This window comes from Salmo salar, chromosome 10, assembly GCF_965601325.2.
Source record: "Salmo salar chromosome 10, fSalSal1, whole genome shotgun sequence".
NCBI lineage: Eukaryota > Metazoa > Chordata > Actinopteri > Salmoniformes > Salmonidae > Salmo > Salmo salar.
In genome coordinates, this window is record NC_138300.1 from 111025271 (window position 1) to 111044332 (window position 19062).

At 43.3% G+C, this 19062-nt stretch overlaps 1 protein-coding gene across 1 annotated transcript in view; it reads left to right on the forward strand.

The window, feature by feature from the left end:
• The window catches only part of LOC106561580 (mitochondrial inner membrane protease subunit 2), a 257221-nt gene that overhangs the window by 146553 nt on the left and 91606 nt on the right, over nucleotides 1–19062 (forward strand).

The following is a 19062-nucleotide window of genomic DNA, read 5'->3' on the forward strand; positions in this document are numbered from 1 at the left end:
TTAGTGCTGCATTTAGCTGTGGTTTGGGTTTATGTGACATTATATGCTAGCTTGGCTGGATACTCTGCTGACATAATCTAATGTTTTGCTTTTGTTGTAAAGCCTTTTTGAAATCGGACAGTGTGGTTAGATTAACGAGAGTCTTGTCTTTAAAATGGTGTAAAATAGTCATATGTTTGAAAAATTGAAGTTTTTGCATTTTTTAGGTATTTGAATATCGCGCCACGGGATTACACTGGCTGTTGAGTAGGTGGGACGCTTGCCAGAGAGGTTAAGCTCTGAGGAGGCCGTCTCAGGGAAGGCTTCGCTGCTTTGAGGTAATGGGAATGACAGAACGGACTCCAACCCAGGATTGAACTCGTGGTCCTGTCAATAACGGGGTTGTGTTTTTGGAGCCAAGAAAATCTCAACACCACAGGAACATGGGGGGACTCAATGGGGAGAAGCTGTATAGCCTCACTGTGATTTTTGAAACCTACAGATTAACAGGAACAGTGCTGTGGGTAACTCTACCAATGGAGTGGCCATCCAGTGCTCTAGCGTCCATGGGAACAGAGAGGAGTTGAGTGGGGATACCTAATTCAAAAACTAGGGTAGCATCCATACAACTCTCGTCCGCCCCAGAGTCAATGAGCACCCGGAGAGACTTAGACTGGTCTCCCCACAGCAGTATCACAAAAAAAAGGAGTTTGGTTGATGGGAATTAGAGGATCCCCAGTCTGGCTCACCAGAGTGCTTGTACCTACTAAAGAAACAGGTCTCTTAACCAGGCAGGTGGCTATATAATGTCCCGCAGCCCCACAGTACAGACAACTGTTGGGGCTCAACTATGTGAACGTTCCCTAATCTAGCTCTGCCCAGTTGCATAGGTTCCGGTGTATCTCATTCACCCGTCGCCGATGATTCTCGAGTGAACTCGGGTGGCTTCGGGTCTTTTCGGAAATACAGCCTTCGGGGACTTCCGGATTCCTTTGAAGATGAACGAGCAGCAGCGGATGAACGAGTGTGCCCAATATCAGACCTCCTCTCACTCCTGCATTCCCGTAGACGCCCATGAATCCTAAGAGTAAGGGCAATAAGGGAATCGTAAGGGAATCGAGGCCCAGCGGTAACTCCCGAGCTGTTAGCTCGTCTCTTATTTTCTCTGATAGTCCGTGAAGGAAGGTATCGAATAGGGACTCCGGATTCCAGGCACTCTCGGCGGCCAACGTGTGCCACACTACGGGAGTCTTGACAAAACTCAAGTCGTTTTTGGGCCGCCTCTCTCCCGGACACCAGAGAATCGAACACTTTCCTCACCTCTGCCATGAAATCTTCCAGATGACGACAAATGGCGGATTGTTGCCCTTCCCGACATTACCGTAATAATGTACGCTATCTTCAACCGGTTCAAAGGGAACAAAGATGGCTGCAGCTCAAAAATAAGGGAGCATTGAGAAGGAAAACCCCAGCAGGTTTCAGGATCCCCGGAGGTAAACTGGGTTCTCGAGGAGCTGGGGTAGGCTGTACAAACCCACCACTGATAGTAGACAGGTTACTGGGTGGTTGGGAGGCCAGAGAGGTGGCAGGCTGTCTATGAGCTAACTCACTGATTCGCTCCATGATAGCCTTGAACCCTTTGTCATGGCGTTCCATCAGGAAACAAAGGCCTTCCAAAAGGTCCCCCAGTAGCTCCTCATGCCTCCCAATGGTGGCTCCCTGCAGGGAGACAGCGTGGCGGAGCTGATCTAAGTCTGCTGGGTCTGTCATGGCCAGTTCGTACTATAAGGGCACAAGGCAAGACCCAGATGCAGACACGGGAGGCAGATGGTTTGAGTCTTTGATATTTATTAAATCCAAAAGGGGTAGGCAAGAGAATGGTCGTGGACAGGCAAAAGGTCAAAACCAGTTCAGAGTCCAGGAGGTACAGTGTGGCAGGCAGGCAGAATGGTCAGACAGGCGGTTACAGAGTCCAGAAAACAGGCAAGGGTCAAAACCTGGAGGACTAGCAAAAGAGAATAGAAAAAGCAGGAGCACGGGAAAAACACTCTGGTTGACTTGGAACATGACGAACTGGCACAGACAGACAGAAAACACAAGTTTAAATACCCAGGGGATAATGGGGAAGATGGGTGACACCTGGGGGGGGGGGGGGGGGGTGGAGACAAGCACAAGTGAAATAGATCAGGGTGTGACATCATGACTAGTTATCTTCATTAAGTCATAGAGATGACCACTCTTCAATATCTCCTGGGACTTTACATTGTCTGTCAGTGAAGTTAGACTAGAGGGCCTGTTCTGGAGTGAAGACTACTGTAGCTAAGTGGGGTCATTACTGTACCAGTAAGATAGTTTGTATTTAGTGTTATAAAGGTGTGTAGTTAGTGTTGTTCAGGTGCTTTTGAACTAGTGAACTGTCAGGTCAGGGTTGTGACAGAAGTGGGAACCCAGTTTTTCTGGGCAAGCAGTGATACAATTTCCACATGAGTGTTTTATGCTGTGTGTGGAGCAGATCATTTTTTTTATTTAACTAGCAAGTCAGTTAAGAACAAATTCTTATTTTCAATGACAGCCTAGGAACAGTGGGTTAACTCTCTTGTTCAGGGGCAGAAGAACAGATTTTTAACTCTTCAGTTCAGGGATTCGATCTTGCAACCTTCCGGATACTAGTCCAACACTCTAACCACTAGGCTACCTGCCGCCCCTGGTACTGCAAATCTCTTGTGTGACACTGCACTCTTTTTGTTACACTGAACATGTGTCTGTACTCAAATTTCTCCAATAAAGGTTTCTCATTTATCCCATACATGAAACAGATCCAATCTCATGGGTGTGCTCAAGTATGTTTTAGCATATTTTTTTTTTTTCAAGGACTAAAACGTGGAGAAACTAACTAAACATTAGATGATTCAGAGGACAAAATGCCTGAGAGTTTGTTTCCATTCTCTATTCACAGTCATACCATCTAGGGCTAGGTCTATATTTTATAGGTTGTCAAACAAATCAAAGTTTATTTGTCACGTGCGCCGAATACAACAGGTGTAGACCTTACAGTGAAATGCTTACTTACAGGCTCTAACCAATAGTGCAAAAAAGGTATTAGTTGAACAATAGGTAGATAAAGAAATAAAACAACAGTAAAAAGACAGGCTATATACAGTAGCGAGGCTATAAAAGTAGCGAGGCTACATACCTGACCGGTTAGTCAGGCTGATTGAGGTAGTATGTACATGTAGATATGGTTAGAGTGACTATGCATATATGATGAACAGAGAGTAGCAGTAGCGTAAAAGAGGGGTTGGCGGGTGGTGGATGGGACACAATGCAGATAGCCCGGTTAGCCAACATGTGGGAGCACTGGTTGGTCGGCCCAATTGAGGTAGTATGTACATGAATGTATAGTTAAAGTGACTATGCATATATGATAAACAGAGAGTAGCAGCAGCGTAAAAAGAGGGGTTGGGGGGGAGGGGGCACACAAAGCAAATAGTCCTGTTAGCCATTTGATTACCAGGAGTCTTATGGCTTGGGGGTAAAAACTGTTGAGAAGCCTTTTGTCCTAGACTTGACACTCCGGTACCGCTTGCCATGCGGTAGTAGAGAGAACAGTCTATGACTGGGGTGGCTGGGGTCTTTGACAATTTTTAGGGCCTTCCTCTGACACCGCCTGGTGTGGAGGTGCTGGATGGCTGGCAGCTTAGCCCCAGTGATGTACTGGACCGTATGCACTACCCTCTGAAGGGTCTTGCGGTCAGAGGCCGAGCAATTTCCGTACCAGGCAGTGATGCAACCAGTCAGGATGCTCTCGATGATGCAGCTGTAGAACCTTTTGAGGATCTCAGGACCCTGTCAAATGTTACACAGAGTAATACATATTCCATGATGTCATATTCCATGACCATGTAGTGTATGTTTTATTTGCTAAGTATATCTCTATAGTGTGTTGTGTTACATTTTATATTTACTATGCGCAGCTTAACTATTCTCCATTGTATACTAATCTCGGTGTCCCTTCCACGGGACGGTAGAGCTAATGTAGGCTAATGCGATTAGCATGAGGTTGTAAGTACAAGAACATTTCCCAGGACATAGACATATCTGATATTGGCAGAAAGCTTAAATTCTTGTTAATCTAACTGCACTGTCCAATTTACAGTAGCTATTACAGTGAAAGAATACCATGCTATTGTTTGAGGAGAGTGCACCATTTTGAACATGAAAAGTTATTAATAAACAAATTAGGCACATTTTGGCAGTCTTGATACAACATTTTAACAGAAATACAATGGTTCATTGGATCAGTATAAAACCTTGCACATACACTGATGCTAGTGGCTAAAATCTAAATTGCACCTGGGCTGGAATAATACATTTTGGCCTTTATCTTGGATTTCAAAGATGATGGCCAAAATGATGGTATTTTCTTTGTATTATCTTTTACCAGATATTTTGTGTAATATTCTGCTACATTCCTTTCACATTTCCATAAACGTCAAAGTGTTTCCTTTCAAATGGTACCAAGAATATGTATATCCTTACTTCAGGGCCTGAGCTACAGGCAGTTAGATTTGGGTATGTCATTTTAGCCGAAAATTGAAAAAAAGGGGCTAATCCTTAATTAATTAAGGAGGACAAATATACTGCAGTAGGGTTAAATGTTCTTAAGCCCACCGGACTGTAGCCCACTCTCTCTGGACCAGGGCATGGACCTCTAGCTGGTTCTGCTAGGCGTGTGTTGCGTCTTCTCTGCCCTGATGCTCACCTCTCATTGGCTGACCCTCGCATCATATTCGTCGCAAAACCTACTGGCACCAGGTCATCTATAAGTCTTTGCTAGGTAAAGCTCTGCCTTATCTCAGATCACTGGTCACCACAGCAACACCCACCCGTAGTATGCGCTCCAGCAGGTATATTTCACTGGTCATTCCAACACCTGCTTTGGCCGCCTTTCCTTCCAGTTCTCTGCTGCCTATGACTGGAACGAATTGCAAAAATCACTGAAGCTGGAGACTTATATCTCCCTCTCTAACTTTAAGCATCAGCTGTCAGAGCAGCTAACCGATCACTGTACCTGTACACAGCCAATCTGCAAATAGCACACCTAACTACCTCATTCCCATATTGTTATTTATCTTTTTGCTCTTTTGCACCCCAGTATCTCTACTTGCACATCATCATCTGCATATCTTTCACTCCAGTGTTAATGCTAAATTGTAATTATTTCGCTACTATGGCCTATTTTTTGCTTTACCTCCCTAATTTACTACATTTACACACACTGTATATAGATTTTTCTATTGTGTTATTGATTGTACGTTTGTTTATCCCATGTGTAGCTCTGTGTTGTTGTTTTTGTCGCACTGCTTTGGCTTTATCTTGGCCAGGTCACAGTTGTAAGTGAGAACTTGTTCTCAACTGGCATACCTGGTTAAATAAAAAAATGTAAGATAAAAATAAATAACCTCCTGTAATAAAGGCCTGGCTACTCGGCCCAGTGCAGAGCGTTCAGCTTGGACACCAGGGACTATTGATTGGCAGAGTTAATGGTTATGGTTATCTGATGTTCCTGTAAGACCACCTTTAGAGTCCTTAAATGCCCTTGCAGATAATGACAGATCAAAATCAGCGAGCGCACACACACAGGCACACACACTGATGCACACACACATGCACGCACACATGTGCACACATACACTCCATCAAAAGACTGACAGAGCAGCATGTTAAGTTTGACCATGCAAGACTGTCAGTCACCTACAGTGCAGTGAGACAGCCATCAAGGACATTGTACAAGTTAAACAACCATGCTAGCCTAGTTATGGCACTGATTTCATTTCAATGGCATCTGTCAATTGTGCTGTCTTTTGATGATACAGGAACTTAATTTGATTACCCTGTTGCAGGAGAACTTTCCTGCAGGAAATGTAACTTTAAGGGGATTTGAGGTTTAAAAAGGCTTCTGAAGTTTGTGATTTCCATTTGATTTTCCCTAACAGAAAATGTATTAACCCCTATAAAAATGTCCATTAATTATAATCCACATAATAATTCACATTTCCTGTTGCTGCAGGATTATTGTCCTGCTGTAGGTCATTCCCATGTACAATGACCTATAAGCACCAACATGTGAAGTTCATAGGAACATATCAAATTGTGTGTCAAATGAAAGCAAAGAGTATTTATATTTTTGAGAAAATAAGGCATATATACATTTTCAACAATTTTCCATCCAAAAAAATGGGGGTAAGCAAAGGCTTTGATTTCTGATGAGACTGATGGAAAAGGGGTCTAAGAAAACATCTACCAGAAAAAGTGTTCAAATGTATTATAAATATATCAAAACACAATGTTGAAATAAAGAACCTTGCCAACTAATATCAACATTTATATTTACATATTTAGCTTAGCGAATGGAGGCTGTGAATGGTGGCCGCTTTCCCAACTATTTGTTTCTCTATCATGTCAGGTGGGCTACTTCGGTTATTTCACTCCATGCATCAACCACTGTTTGAGGAGCATGCAGACTCTCGCTGCATGACAGGTATTATTCCACCCAAACTCTGTATGCCATGTGCTCTCCAACCCTGTCCGGGCAGCTACCCAGTGCTTCATTTGGGAAACCAAGTGAAATCTATTGGGGAACATGGAGGTCAGGGCTTTGTGATGGCCACTCCAATACCTTAACTTTCTTGTCCTTAAGCCATTTTGCCACAACTATGGAAGTATGCTTGGGGTTATTATCCATTTGGAAGACCCATTTGCGACCAAGCTTTAACTTCCTGACTGATGTCTTGAGATGTTGCTTCAATATATCCACATCATTTTCCATCCTCATGATGCCATCTATTTTGTGAAGTGCACCAGTCCCTCCTGCAGCAAAGCACCCCCACAACATGATGCTGCCACCCCTGTACTTCACGGTTGGGATGGTGTTGTTTGGCTTGCAAGCCTCCCCCTTTTTCCTCCAAACATAACGATTGCCATTATGGCCAAACAGTTATATTTTTGTTTCAGACCAGAGGACATTTCTCCAAAAAGTACGATCTTTGTCCCCATGTGCAGTTGCAAACCGTTGTCTGGCTTTTTTTATAGCGGTTTTGGAGCACTGGCTTCTTCCTTGCTGAGCGGCCTTTCAGGTTATGTCGATATAGGACTTGTTTTACTGTAGATAGATACTTTTGTACCTGTTTCCTCCAGCATTTTCACAAGGTCCTTTGCTGTTGTTCTGGGATTGATTTGCACTTTTCACACCAAAGTACGTTCATCTCTAGGAGACAGAACGCGTCTCCTTCCTGAGTGGTATGACGGCTGCGTGGTCCCATGGTGTTTATACTTGCGTACTATTGTTTGTACAGATGGACGTGGTACCTTCAGGCGTTTGGAAATTGCTCCCAAGGATGAACCAGACTTGTGGAGGTCCACAATTTTTTCTGAGGTCTTGGCTGATTTCTTTGGATTTTCCCATGATGTCAGGCAAAGAGGCACTGAGTTTGAAGGTAGGCCTTGAAATACATCCACAGGTACGCCTCCAATTGACTCAAATTATGTCAATTAGCCTATCAGAAGCTTCTAAAGCTATGACATCATTTTCTGGAATTTTCCAAGCTGTTTAAAGGCACAGTCAACTTAGTGTATGTAAACTTCTGACCCACTGGAATTGTGATACAGTGAATTATAAGTGAAATAATCTGCCTGTAAACAATTGTTGGAAAAATAACTTGTGTCATGCATTAAGTAGATGTCCTAACCGACTTGCCAAAACTATAGTTTGTTGACAAGAAATTTGTGGAGTGGTTGAAAAACGAGTTTTAATAACTCCAACCTAAGTGTATGTCAACTTCCGACAAACTGTATTTGGCTAAGGTGCATGTAAACTTCTGACTTCAACTGTATGCTGGGCACTTGTTAGCTGCTTTTCCTTCACTCTGTGGTCCAACTCATCCCAAGCCATCTCACAAAGACAAGGCGGTTGGAACCAAAAATTGCAAATTTGGACTTATTAGGCCAAAGGATAGATTTCCACCGGTCTAATGTCCATTGCTCGTGTTTCTTGGCCCAAGCATGTCTCTTCTTATTATTGGTGTCCTTTAGTAGTGATTCCTTTGCAGCAATTCGACCATGAAGGCCTGATTCACGTAGTCTCCTCTGAACAGTTGATGTTGAGATGTGTCTGTTACTTGAACTCTGTGAAGCATTTATTTGGGCTGCAATCTGAGGTGCAGTTAACTCTAATGTACTTATACTCTGCAGCAGAGGTAACTCTGCATCTTCCTTTCCTGTGGCGGTCCTCATGACAGCCAGTTTCCTCAGCGCTTGATTTTGGGTTTTGCAACTGCACTTGAAGTTCTTGAAATTTTCCATATTGACTGTAATGATGGACTGTCATTTCTATGTGCTCATTTGAGCTGTTCTTGCCATAATAAGGACTTGGTCTTTTACCAAATAGGGCTATTTCTGTATATCCCCCTACCTTGTCACAACCCAACTGATTGGCTCAAACACTTTAAGAAGGAAAGAAATTCCACAAATTCACTTTTAACAAGGCACACCTGTTAATTGAAATGCATTCCAGGTGACTACCTCATGAAGCTGGTTGAGAGAATGCCAAGAGTGTGCATATGAACACATCTTTTTAAATACATTTTCCTTCATTAATTTCCACGAATCCTACCACCCCTCCCCTTATTGGAGTAAAGTAATGAACAACAACACTTAGGCTTCTACTTCCATTTTTTACATAGTATTTACATTTTAAGGACACAATCTATTTTGCAATAGTTATATTTTGTTTGTTTTTACTCCTATCCTCCCGCTATCCTCAACCCCTCCAATCTATTTCTGAAGACCATCCAGTTTGATTTCTATTTGCCATATATTTTTTAATTGTGCTGTTTCACAAAAGTGCTGAACCTATATACATTTTACGGACACAGTATAATTTACATTAGTTATCTTGTTGTTATTAGTCCCACCCTTAAGCTCCATTCAGCCCTTCCCATCTATCTCTGAACACCATCCATATTGGATTTTATTTGCCATATATTTTTCAACTTTTCTGTGATGTTTCACAAAAGTTCTGAACCTTTCTATTCTCATAGTTCTTGTAAATTAATTGTAAATTAAAGATAAACATTTTTGCTAAGACTCTTATTATATCATTGATCGATTGACTAGAACTTTTCAAATCACCCAGTAGTGCTATCTGCAGAGTTAGCTCCAGGTAAATGTTGCAATTCTTCATCCATTCCTGGACCTGCGACCAAAAACAACTTACACATGGTCAGTACCAAAACAAATTATCTAATGATTCTGTCTTTTCACAGCAAAATCTGCAGAGCTGGGATGGTTGTATCCCACATATATATAACATTATATTGGTTGCAAGAATTGTATATAATCATTGAAATTGAAAAATTATATGTTTTGAATCCAGCGTTGTTTTGCGTATCAGTTCATAAGCCATGTGCCATGGAATCGGTACATGGAAAATCTCTTCCCAACTACCTAACAATCTATATGGCACAGCTGTTTTTTGGTCCTTAAATTAAACTGGTATACTTTTTTATTGATCACAATTTTATTTGACCAATTTTAGTCTTTAATGCAGGGCTGACAGACAAACCACAGTTTTTCAATGGGGTTTAAGTCCGGAGACTAAGATGGCTTTGCAGAATGTAGATGTTGTGGTCAATTAAGAATTTCTTTGTGGATTTTGATTTGTGCTTGGGGTCATTGTTTTGCTGGAAAATCTACTTGGGGCTACGTTTCAGCCTCCTGGCAGACGCAACCAGGTTTTTGGCTAAAATCTCCTAGTACTTAGTGGAGTTAAAGTTCATGATGCCGTTGACCTTAACAAGGGTCTCAGAAACAGTGAAAGCAAAACAGACCCATAACATCAAAGATCCACCACCATATTTTACAGTACGTTATTTTCTGCATATGCATTCTTCTTTTGTGGCCAAACCCACCGCTGGTGTGCATGCCAAATAGCTATATTTTCATCTTATCTGACCATAACACCCAGTTCTTATCCAAGTGCCAATATCATTTAGCAAACTCCAGGATTTACATTTGTTGGTTGCTCTCAATAAAGGCTTTTTTTTTATGTCAACCCTTCCAAACAGCCTATTGTCATGGAGGTGGCATCTAATTGTTGATTTGGAGATTTGGTGACCCCAGGATGCGGCTAAGTTCTGTAGTTCTCCAACTGTGGCCCTTGGTCTTTTCTTTGCCTCCCGAACCATCTTCCTCACTGTGCATGAGGACAAGATACACGTGGGTCTTCTTCTAGGCAAGTTTATGACTGTTCCAGTGGTTGTTAAGTGTTATATATCAATAGTTTTATTTCAATGGTTTTTTGTACCCATTGTCCGATTTATGAAAGTCAACAAACATTTGACTATTTTCATTTGTGAGTTCTTTGCCTTTCCCCATGGTGATGGTTTTACCTTATATTTATACCCCAGTGAAAAAGGAAGCCATAAAAGGCCACAATACAGTTCCTTTCACTGAGATAAATTTTTTAAAAGTTGACCGTTAAGGCAGATTCAATTTTATAAGAATCGTTGGGTGCCAATGGCTTGTTAAACAAAATATTTTTCTCTGAGCAAATTGTATTAGTATGAAATAATATATTTTCCCAATTGTTTTTGAGCATACAATATATTTGTGTTTGTATTATTAATTTCATACAGTCTTTTTTGCTTATCTTTATCAAGGGTGCCAATAATTTCGGTCATGGCTATAATTGTATGTAGGAACTGGAAAGATGCAGACTAGATGAAAAATGACGTGAACATTTCTAAGGAGAGGAGCAGGAAGCTGTTTTCTGAGAAAGCATATTGGAGCTTTCCATAGCCAGAGGGAGACAGAGCAGCTAAGAGGGGCCTTTACTGAGACAGGGCGGCTGGGGAAAAGTGCTTCTTTGAAAATTTTATCACACAATACGAGAAGGCAAAAACCCATCCTTTATTGATAGGACCATCTAGAAAATAAAGATGTGGAGGTTCAAAGTACAGCAAACATGACAGGAAGCAAGGAGTTTGACTGGATCTGGGGGAGGAAAAACAAGCAAGCAAGCTGTGAAGGTTGCTTCACAGGAACTTAAGCATATGAATAACAAACTTGGACAATGGTCACTACATCGGAGTCAAGGAAAATATCAAATCTACAGCAAAACATCCTATATTCAGATTAGCACCCAATTCCTTGAAACTCTTTACAGCGCTGGCACACCTTAATACTTCAAAACATGCTTTTCTTTGCTGTGCTGAAAAGAGAGCTGCCTTGATGCTCGTGACATTTCCTGATTTTTTTTTAATGTTAAATAAGCCTCACATTCAAACTCCTCGAAGTTCATCAGAAGCTAATTCTGGCAATGACAGTTTCAAAGATTGCCAAAGAAGCCCATTATCTGATAGCTATCTCCAAGAGAAACAACAAAGAATATTGAGTCCTAATATGCTGTTCCCCTCTAAAGAATGCCTCAGCAGTGTGTACCATTGGATATGTCACCTTAGGTAAGCAGCCCAGTGTGGTTAGATCAATGGGTCAGTCTAGTCTGAACAGGGGAGTCAGTCTGCTTCTGGTTAAATGCCTCAGAGATCGATAGCTTTACAACTTCCCTCGGCTGAGCTCAGGGCCTACGTCCCAAATGGCACCTTATTCCCTATATAGTGCACTTCTTTTGACCAGGGCCCATAGGGCTCTGGTCAAAAGTAGAGCACTACATGTATATAAGGAATAGGGTGCCATTTGGAACGTGGCCTGGGTGTACTTTTGGAGGCCGGAGAGAATCGTTTCCTGCCATTGAGTTGTATAGTCTTTGAGGAGTGAGTCAACAAATGTTTCAGACATACAGACTCAACAAAATTAAAGAGAGAACCATTCAATTAATCTTTCTGGGTTTTTTTGTGCCGCGGTGACATTCAAAGCATCGTTGTGGGTGGTAATGTAATGTTGAAAACTGAAAACAGTGACTGAACAATGGTTAAACATGGCTGGTGACCGTATTGGCTCAAGACAGCATGGAAAGTGAATAGATAAATAAGTGTGTTTCCCAATAAAGTCTCTCAGCTGTTGATATGACAATTTTTTTGTACTCTACTACTGAGAAGTCTTGCTCTGCATTAACTGGTAACATGATAGTAATTTCTATAAATTAATTCATATTGTGTAAGTGCAGCTGAAAAATAAATGATGAGTTATACTGATTCTTGTCCTACAGTTGATTCTTTACATGAATTAATAGTGTGTCTCATCACATGTACTACTCACCCTGTATACCCCCCCCCTCCCCCCACACACACCATTTTAGCGGACACAAGTTGCACCTGTGTGGTTTCTGCAGTGCATCTCCCAACACACCTGCTTGTTTCAAGCAGCGTAACATCGCCAATACCTCTCCAGCCTGCGGATAATGAAAGGAATGGGGTGAAATATTAACTGGCCGTAATGAAAGATAGAGCTGTGATCCCAGAGGAGGAGGAGAGGAGAGAGGGAGGAGGAGGAGAGGCACCAATAAAATAGTGGAGGTAATAGAGAGGCCTCAGTTCAAAGGGCAGCTGGCAGAGCGGGGAATAAAAGAAGCGCTACATAAATCACTCCACACTGGAGGTCTGACACCAGCACTCCCTCCATATGGCACGACACCTGGCGGAGAGAGAAACCAACCCTACTATCTCAGCATGGAGAAGAGGAGAGAGAGAGCATTGTCCTGGCTGGGTAGGTACTAGGTTATCTCCACAGACACAAGGGTAATGTCTACACACACACAACTCAATGTGCTAAACAACCTCTGTACTGTACAGAGGGCGGAGTGTTAGCTAACAATTTTGGCTGCAGGAATATAGATTCATAAAGCCTGGGATTCATGAGAAAAACCCACTCCACAGCATGGAGGAGAGGAAAGCATTGTCCTGGCTCTGGCTGGCTGGGTAGTACACAGGTAACCTCCACATACACAGGGGTAATGTCCACCCACACGCACCCACACGCACACACTCTGTGCTGAACAACCCAACCTCTGTATCAAACAGAAGGGCAGTGTTACTTTTCGCTATACACTTTGTCTTCAGGAATATACATTTGTAACATACTGTAGCCTGGAATTTGTGAGAGGAAACTAACTCATAAAATATTCTTGTCACGTCCTGACCAGTATAAGGGTTATTTGTTATTGTAGTTTGGTCAGGACGTGGCAGAGGTTATTTTGTTTACGTGGTTCGGGGTGGTGTTTTATGTAGTAGGGTGTTTGATTTATTATTTCCGGGTTTTTGGGGTTATGTTCTAGGTTTGTATTTCTATGTGGTCTCTAGTCTTTTGTATTTCTATGTCTAGTTTATTGGGGTTGGACTCTCAATTGGAGGCAGGTGTTTTCTAGTTGCCTCTGATTGAGAGTCCTATATATGGGTATGTGTTTGTGGGAGATTGTTTCTTGTTTTGCTGAGTGTGCATGACAAGACTGTTTTGTTGTTCGTGCTTTCTTCGTTTGTTATTTTGGTGTTCTATTTAGTTAAAAATAAATACAAGATGAGCATCCACATTCCTGCTGCGTTTTGGTCCTCTATTCCCGACGACAACCGTGACAGAATCTCCCACCAAATAAGGACCAAGCAGCGGAGGAAGGAGCAACGGAGGGACGATTGTGAGAAGTGGACGTGGGAGGAGATTATGGCCGGAGAAGGTCCATGGAGGAAGTGGAGCGAAGACAGGGAACGCTACAGGGGAACACGACTGGCGTTTAAGCCCGAGAGGCAGCCCCAATAAAAAAAAATTGGGGGGGGCACACGGGTAATTTGGATGGGCAAGGATTGAGCCCCAGTCCAAATCCCCGTACCTTTTCTGGGCAACCAGTGACTGGACAGGTCCCGTGCTTCGGGGTAATGGGTACTGTGGCGAGGCCAAGTATTTTTAGGCCGGTACGCGCAATACCAGCGCCCCGCATTTGCCAGGGGGAAGTGGGCATCCAGCCAGTAAGAGCGATGCCAGTTCTGCGCTCGAGACCGCCAGTACGCCTCTATGGTCCAGTGCGTCAGCCCTGTCTGACTCGGCCTGTTCCCGCTCCCCGCACTAGCCCTGAGGTGCGTGTTCCCAGGTTGATAGCTCCAGTACCAGCACCATGCATCAGGCTTCCAGTGTGTCAACCCAGTCCGACTCGTCCTGTTCCCGCTCCCCGCACTAGCCCTGAGGTGCGTGTTCCCATGCTGATACCTCCAGTACCAGCACCACGCATCAGGCTTCCAGTGCGTCAGCCCAGTCCGACTCATCCTGTTCCCACTCCCCGCACTAGCCCTGAGGTGTGTGTTCCCAGGCTGTTACCTCCAGTACCAGCACCACGCATCAGGCTTCCAGTGCGTCAACCCAGTCCGACTCGGCCTGTTCCCGCTCCCCGCACTAGCCCTGAGGTGCGTGTTCCCAGGCTGATACCTCCAGTACCAGCACCACGCATCAGGCTTCCAGTGCGTCAACCCAGTCCGACTCGGCCTGTTCCCGCTCCCCGCACTAGCCCTGAGGTGCGTGTCCCCAGACTGGCACATCCAGTACCAGTACCACGCATCAGGCTTCCAGTGCGTCAGCCCAGCCTCGAGAGTTCGGCAATAGTGTGCAGTCCAGAGTATCCGGCAACAGTATGCAGTCCAGAGTATCCGGCAACAGTGTGCAGTCCAGAGTATCCGGCAACAGTGTGCAGTCCAGAGTATCCGGCAACAGTGTGCAGTCCAGGGTATCCGGCAACAGTGTGCAGTCCAGGGTATCCGGCAACAGTGTGCAGTCCAGGGTATCCGGCAACAGTGTGCAGTCCAGGGTATCCGGCAGTAGTGTGCAGTCCAGGGTATCCGGCAGCAGTGTGCAGTCCAGGGTATCCGGCAGCAGTGTGCAGTCCAGGGTATCCGGCAGCAGTGTGCAGTCCAGGGTATCCGGCAGCAGTGTGCAGTCCAGGGTATCCGGCAGCAGTGTGCAGTCCAGGGTATCCGGCACCAGTGTGCAGTCCAGGGTATCCGGCACCAGTGTGCAGTCCAGGGTATCCGGCACCAGTGTGCAGTCCAGGGTATCCGGCACCAGTGTGCAGTCCAGAGTATCCGGCACCAGTGTCTAGTCCGGAACCGAGGGAGACTTCCTGTGACCCGGAACCGAGGGAGTCTGCCTGTGACCCGGAACCGAGGGAGTCTGCCTGCGACCTGGAACCGAGGGAGTCTGCCTGCGACCCGGAACCGAGGGAGTCTGCCTGCGACCCGGAACCGGGTGAGTCTGCCTATGACCCGGAACCAAGGGAGTCTATCAGCAACCCGGAACTAAGTAAGTCTGTTGACGATCCGGAACTAAATAGGATTAACTGTGGATCAAATGAGTCTGCCTACAGTGTGGAACGGAAGAGGTCTGCCTACGATCCGGAACGATGGGAGTCTGCCTACGGCCCGAAACTGAGCAAGTCTGTCTGCATTCTGGAGGACAGTAGGCCGGAGCCAGAACCACCTCCTGTATAGGTGGGTTGGGGAGGGAGGGGGTGTAGCACAAGTGCCGTCGGTGACGGCAGCCACCCTCCCTTCCCTCCCTTTAGTTTAGGGGGATTTTTTGTTGTTGTTTTTTATTTATTTTTATTTATGAGGTGCAGGCGGGGTCTGCACCTTTAGGGGGGGTACTGTCACGTCCTGACCAGTATAAAGGTTATTTGTTATTGTAGTTTGGTCAGGACGTGGCAGAGGGTATTTTGTTTATGTGGTTCGGGGTGGTGTTTTATGTAGAAGGGTGTTTGATTTATTATTTCCGGGTTTTTGGGGTTATGTTCTAGGTTTGTATTTCTGTGGTCTCTAGTTTTTTGTATTTCTATGTTTAGTTTATTGGGGTTGGACTCTCAATTGGAGGCAGGTGTTTTCTAGTGGCCTCTGATTGAGAGTCCTATATATGGGTATGTGTTTGGTTAAGTGTTTGTGGGAGATTGTTTCTTGTTTTGCTGAGTGTACCTGACAAGACTGTTTTGTTGTTCGTGCTTTCTTCGTTTGTTATTTTGGTGTTCTCTTTAGTTAAAAATAAATACAAGATGACCATCCACATTCCTGCTGCGTTTTGGTCCTCCATTCCCGACGACAACCGTTACAATTCTTAGTATAGCATAGACATAATTTCAAAATGTGTAAGATTCAGAGAAAAATCTTCAGGGACCATATAATGAAGAGAATGCTGGGCTAATTAGAACAATAAAATGTCAGATGCAAATAAAACATTCAGAGTACACATGTTGTTGCCATGTGATTTTTAAATCACGTATAGAATAATTAATCCTATTAATGTGGTTTTATGTTTCTCTTTGTCAAATTATATAAAAGACTCTGTGGTGTTTGAGTACATGCCGTCTACAAATGGCAGGGCAGGAATTCAATTGTTGCAGATTGTGGATTTTTTAAACAATACATTCTGGCCTATGGTGAATGGCTGTACTACCTCTGTTACTGAACATACAGTACCAGTCAAAGTTTGGACACACCTACTCATTCCAGGGTTTTTCTTTATTTTAACTATTTTCTACATTGTAGAATAATGGTGACAACATCAAAACTATGAAATAACACGTATGGAATCATGTAGTAACCAAAAACATGTTAAACAAATCAAAATATATTTTATATTTGAGATTCTTCAAAGTAGCCACCCTTTGCCTTGATTTCAGCTTTGCACACTTTTGGCATTCTCTCAACCAGCTTCATGAGGTAGTCACCTGGAATATATTTCAAATAACAGGTGTGCCTTGTTAAAAGTTAATTTGTGGAATTTCTTTCCTTCTTAATGCATTTGAGCCAATCAGTTGTGTTGTGACAAGGTAGGGGTGGGTATACAGAAGATAGCCCTATTTGGTAAAAGACCAAGTTCATATTATGGCAAGAACAGCTCAAATAAGCAAAGAGAAATGAAAGCCCATCATTACTTTAAGACATTCAGTCAACACAGAAAATTTAAAGGAACTTTTAAAGTTTCTTCAAGTGCAGTCGCAAAACCCATCAAGCGCTATGAGGAAACTGGCTCTCATGAAGACTTCTACAGGAAAGGAAGACCCAGAGTTACCTCTGCTGCAGAGGATACCGGTGGAAATTTGTCCTTTGGTTCAATGAGTCCAAATTGGAGATATTTGGTTCCACCGCCGTGTCTTTGTGAGACGCAGAGTAGGTGAACAAATGATCTCTGTATGTGTGGTTCCCACCGTGAAGCATGGAGTTCCGCTTGCGTCCCACCTACTCAACAGCCAGTTGAATCCTGTGGCGCGTTATTCAAATACCTTAGATATGATATTATTTCAATTTTTCAAAAATATGACTATTTTACACCATTTTAAAGATAAGACTCTCGTTAATCTAACCACACTGTCCGATTTCAAAAAGGCTTTACAACGAAAGCAAAACATTAGATTATGTCAGCAGAGTACCCAGCCAGAAATAATCAGACACCCATTTTTCAAGCTAGCATATAATGTCACATAAACCCAAACCACAGCTAAATGTAGCACTAACCTTTGATGATCTTCATCAGATGACAACCCTAGGACATTATGTTATACAATACATGCATGTTTTGTTCAATCAAGTTCATATTTATATCAAAAAACAGCTTTTTACATTAGCATGTGACTAGCATTCCCACCGAACACTGCCGGTGAATTTACTAAATTACTCACGATAAACGTTCACAAAAAGCATAACAATTATTTTAAGAATTATAGATACAGAACTCCTCTATGCACTCGATATGTCCGATTTTAAAATAGCTTTTCGGTGAAAGCACATTTTGCAATATTCTCAGTAGATAGCCCGGCATCACAGGGCTAGCTATTTAGACACCCAGCAGGTTTAGCACTCATCAAAGTCAGATTTATTATAAGAAAAATGTTATTCCCTTTGTTGTCTTCGTCAGAATGCACTCCCAGGACTTCTACTTCAATAACAAATGTTGGTTTGGTCCAAAATAATCCATCGTTATATCCAAACAGCGGCGTTTTGTTCGTGCGTTCTAGACACTATCCTAAAGGGTAACTAAGGGTGACGAGCATGGCGCAATTCGTGACAAAAGAATTCTAAATATTCCATTACCGTACTTCGAAGCATGTCAACCGCTGTTTAAAATAAATTTTCATGACATTTTTCTCATAAAAAAGCGATAATATTCCAACCGGGAATCTGCGTTTAGATAAACAGACAAAGGAAAATAAATCATTCGGTCGAAGCGGGCACGCGCCTAAGCCCATAGTACTCTGAGTGGCCACTTGCCAAAAGCGATAAAGTGTTTCAGCCAGAGCCTGCCTCGATATCGTTCAACTTTTTCCCGGGCTCTGAGACCCTATGGAAGACGTAGGAAGTGTCACGTTATTGCACAGATCCTGAGTCTTCAATAAAAAGAGCCAAGATGAAACACTACTTCTCAGACAGGCCACTTCCTGCTTGAAATCTTCTCAGGTTTTGGCCTGCCATAGGAGTTCTGTTATACTCACAGACACCATTCAAACAGTTTTAGAAACTTTAGGGTGTTTTCTATCCAAAGCCAATAATTATATGCATATTCTAGTTACTGGGCAGGAGTAGTAACCAGGGTACGTTTTTTATCCAGCCGTGTCAATACTGCCCCCTAGCCCTAACAGGTTAAACAGCCATATAGGTGGTTCCAGCGTGGGAATGAAAGCAGTGTAGACACACGATTCCTTGGAGAGAATAACCGGGTGGTCCTGCTTGAATTCACCCTCTTAGACACAACTACTCATCCGTAACATAGATTGTTAAAAGGTCCCTTTGTCTTCTTCAACCTCGTGTTGCGTTTTGGGGTTACAACTAATCGGACCTTGGCTACAGCTCGTGATCACCTGGTCAATGTTAATTCTTAACTCAAATGTTTTTCCCCTCGGGTCAGAAATGGGCGTTTACACCTTTAGGGCAAGTTCTCTGGGCGTAACTAGTTACGAGGCAAGGTCTGGATTTTACACAGATCCAATTTAGACAACTAATGTCACATTTCATCTTTACAAAAACATTTTCTTTGATCTGGACATTTTCCACACATGGTACAGTATGCAAACATCAGGGAAATATTATGAAAACTCTTCAAGTT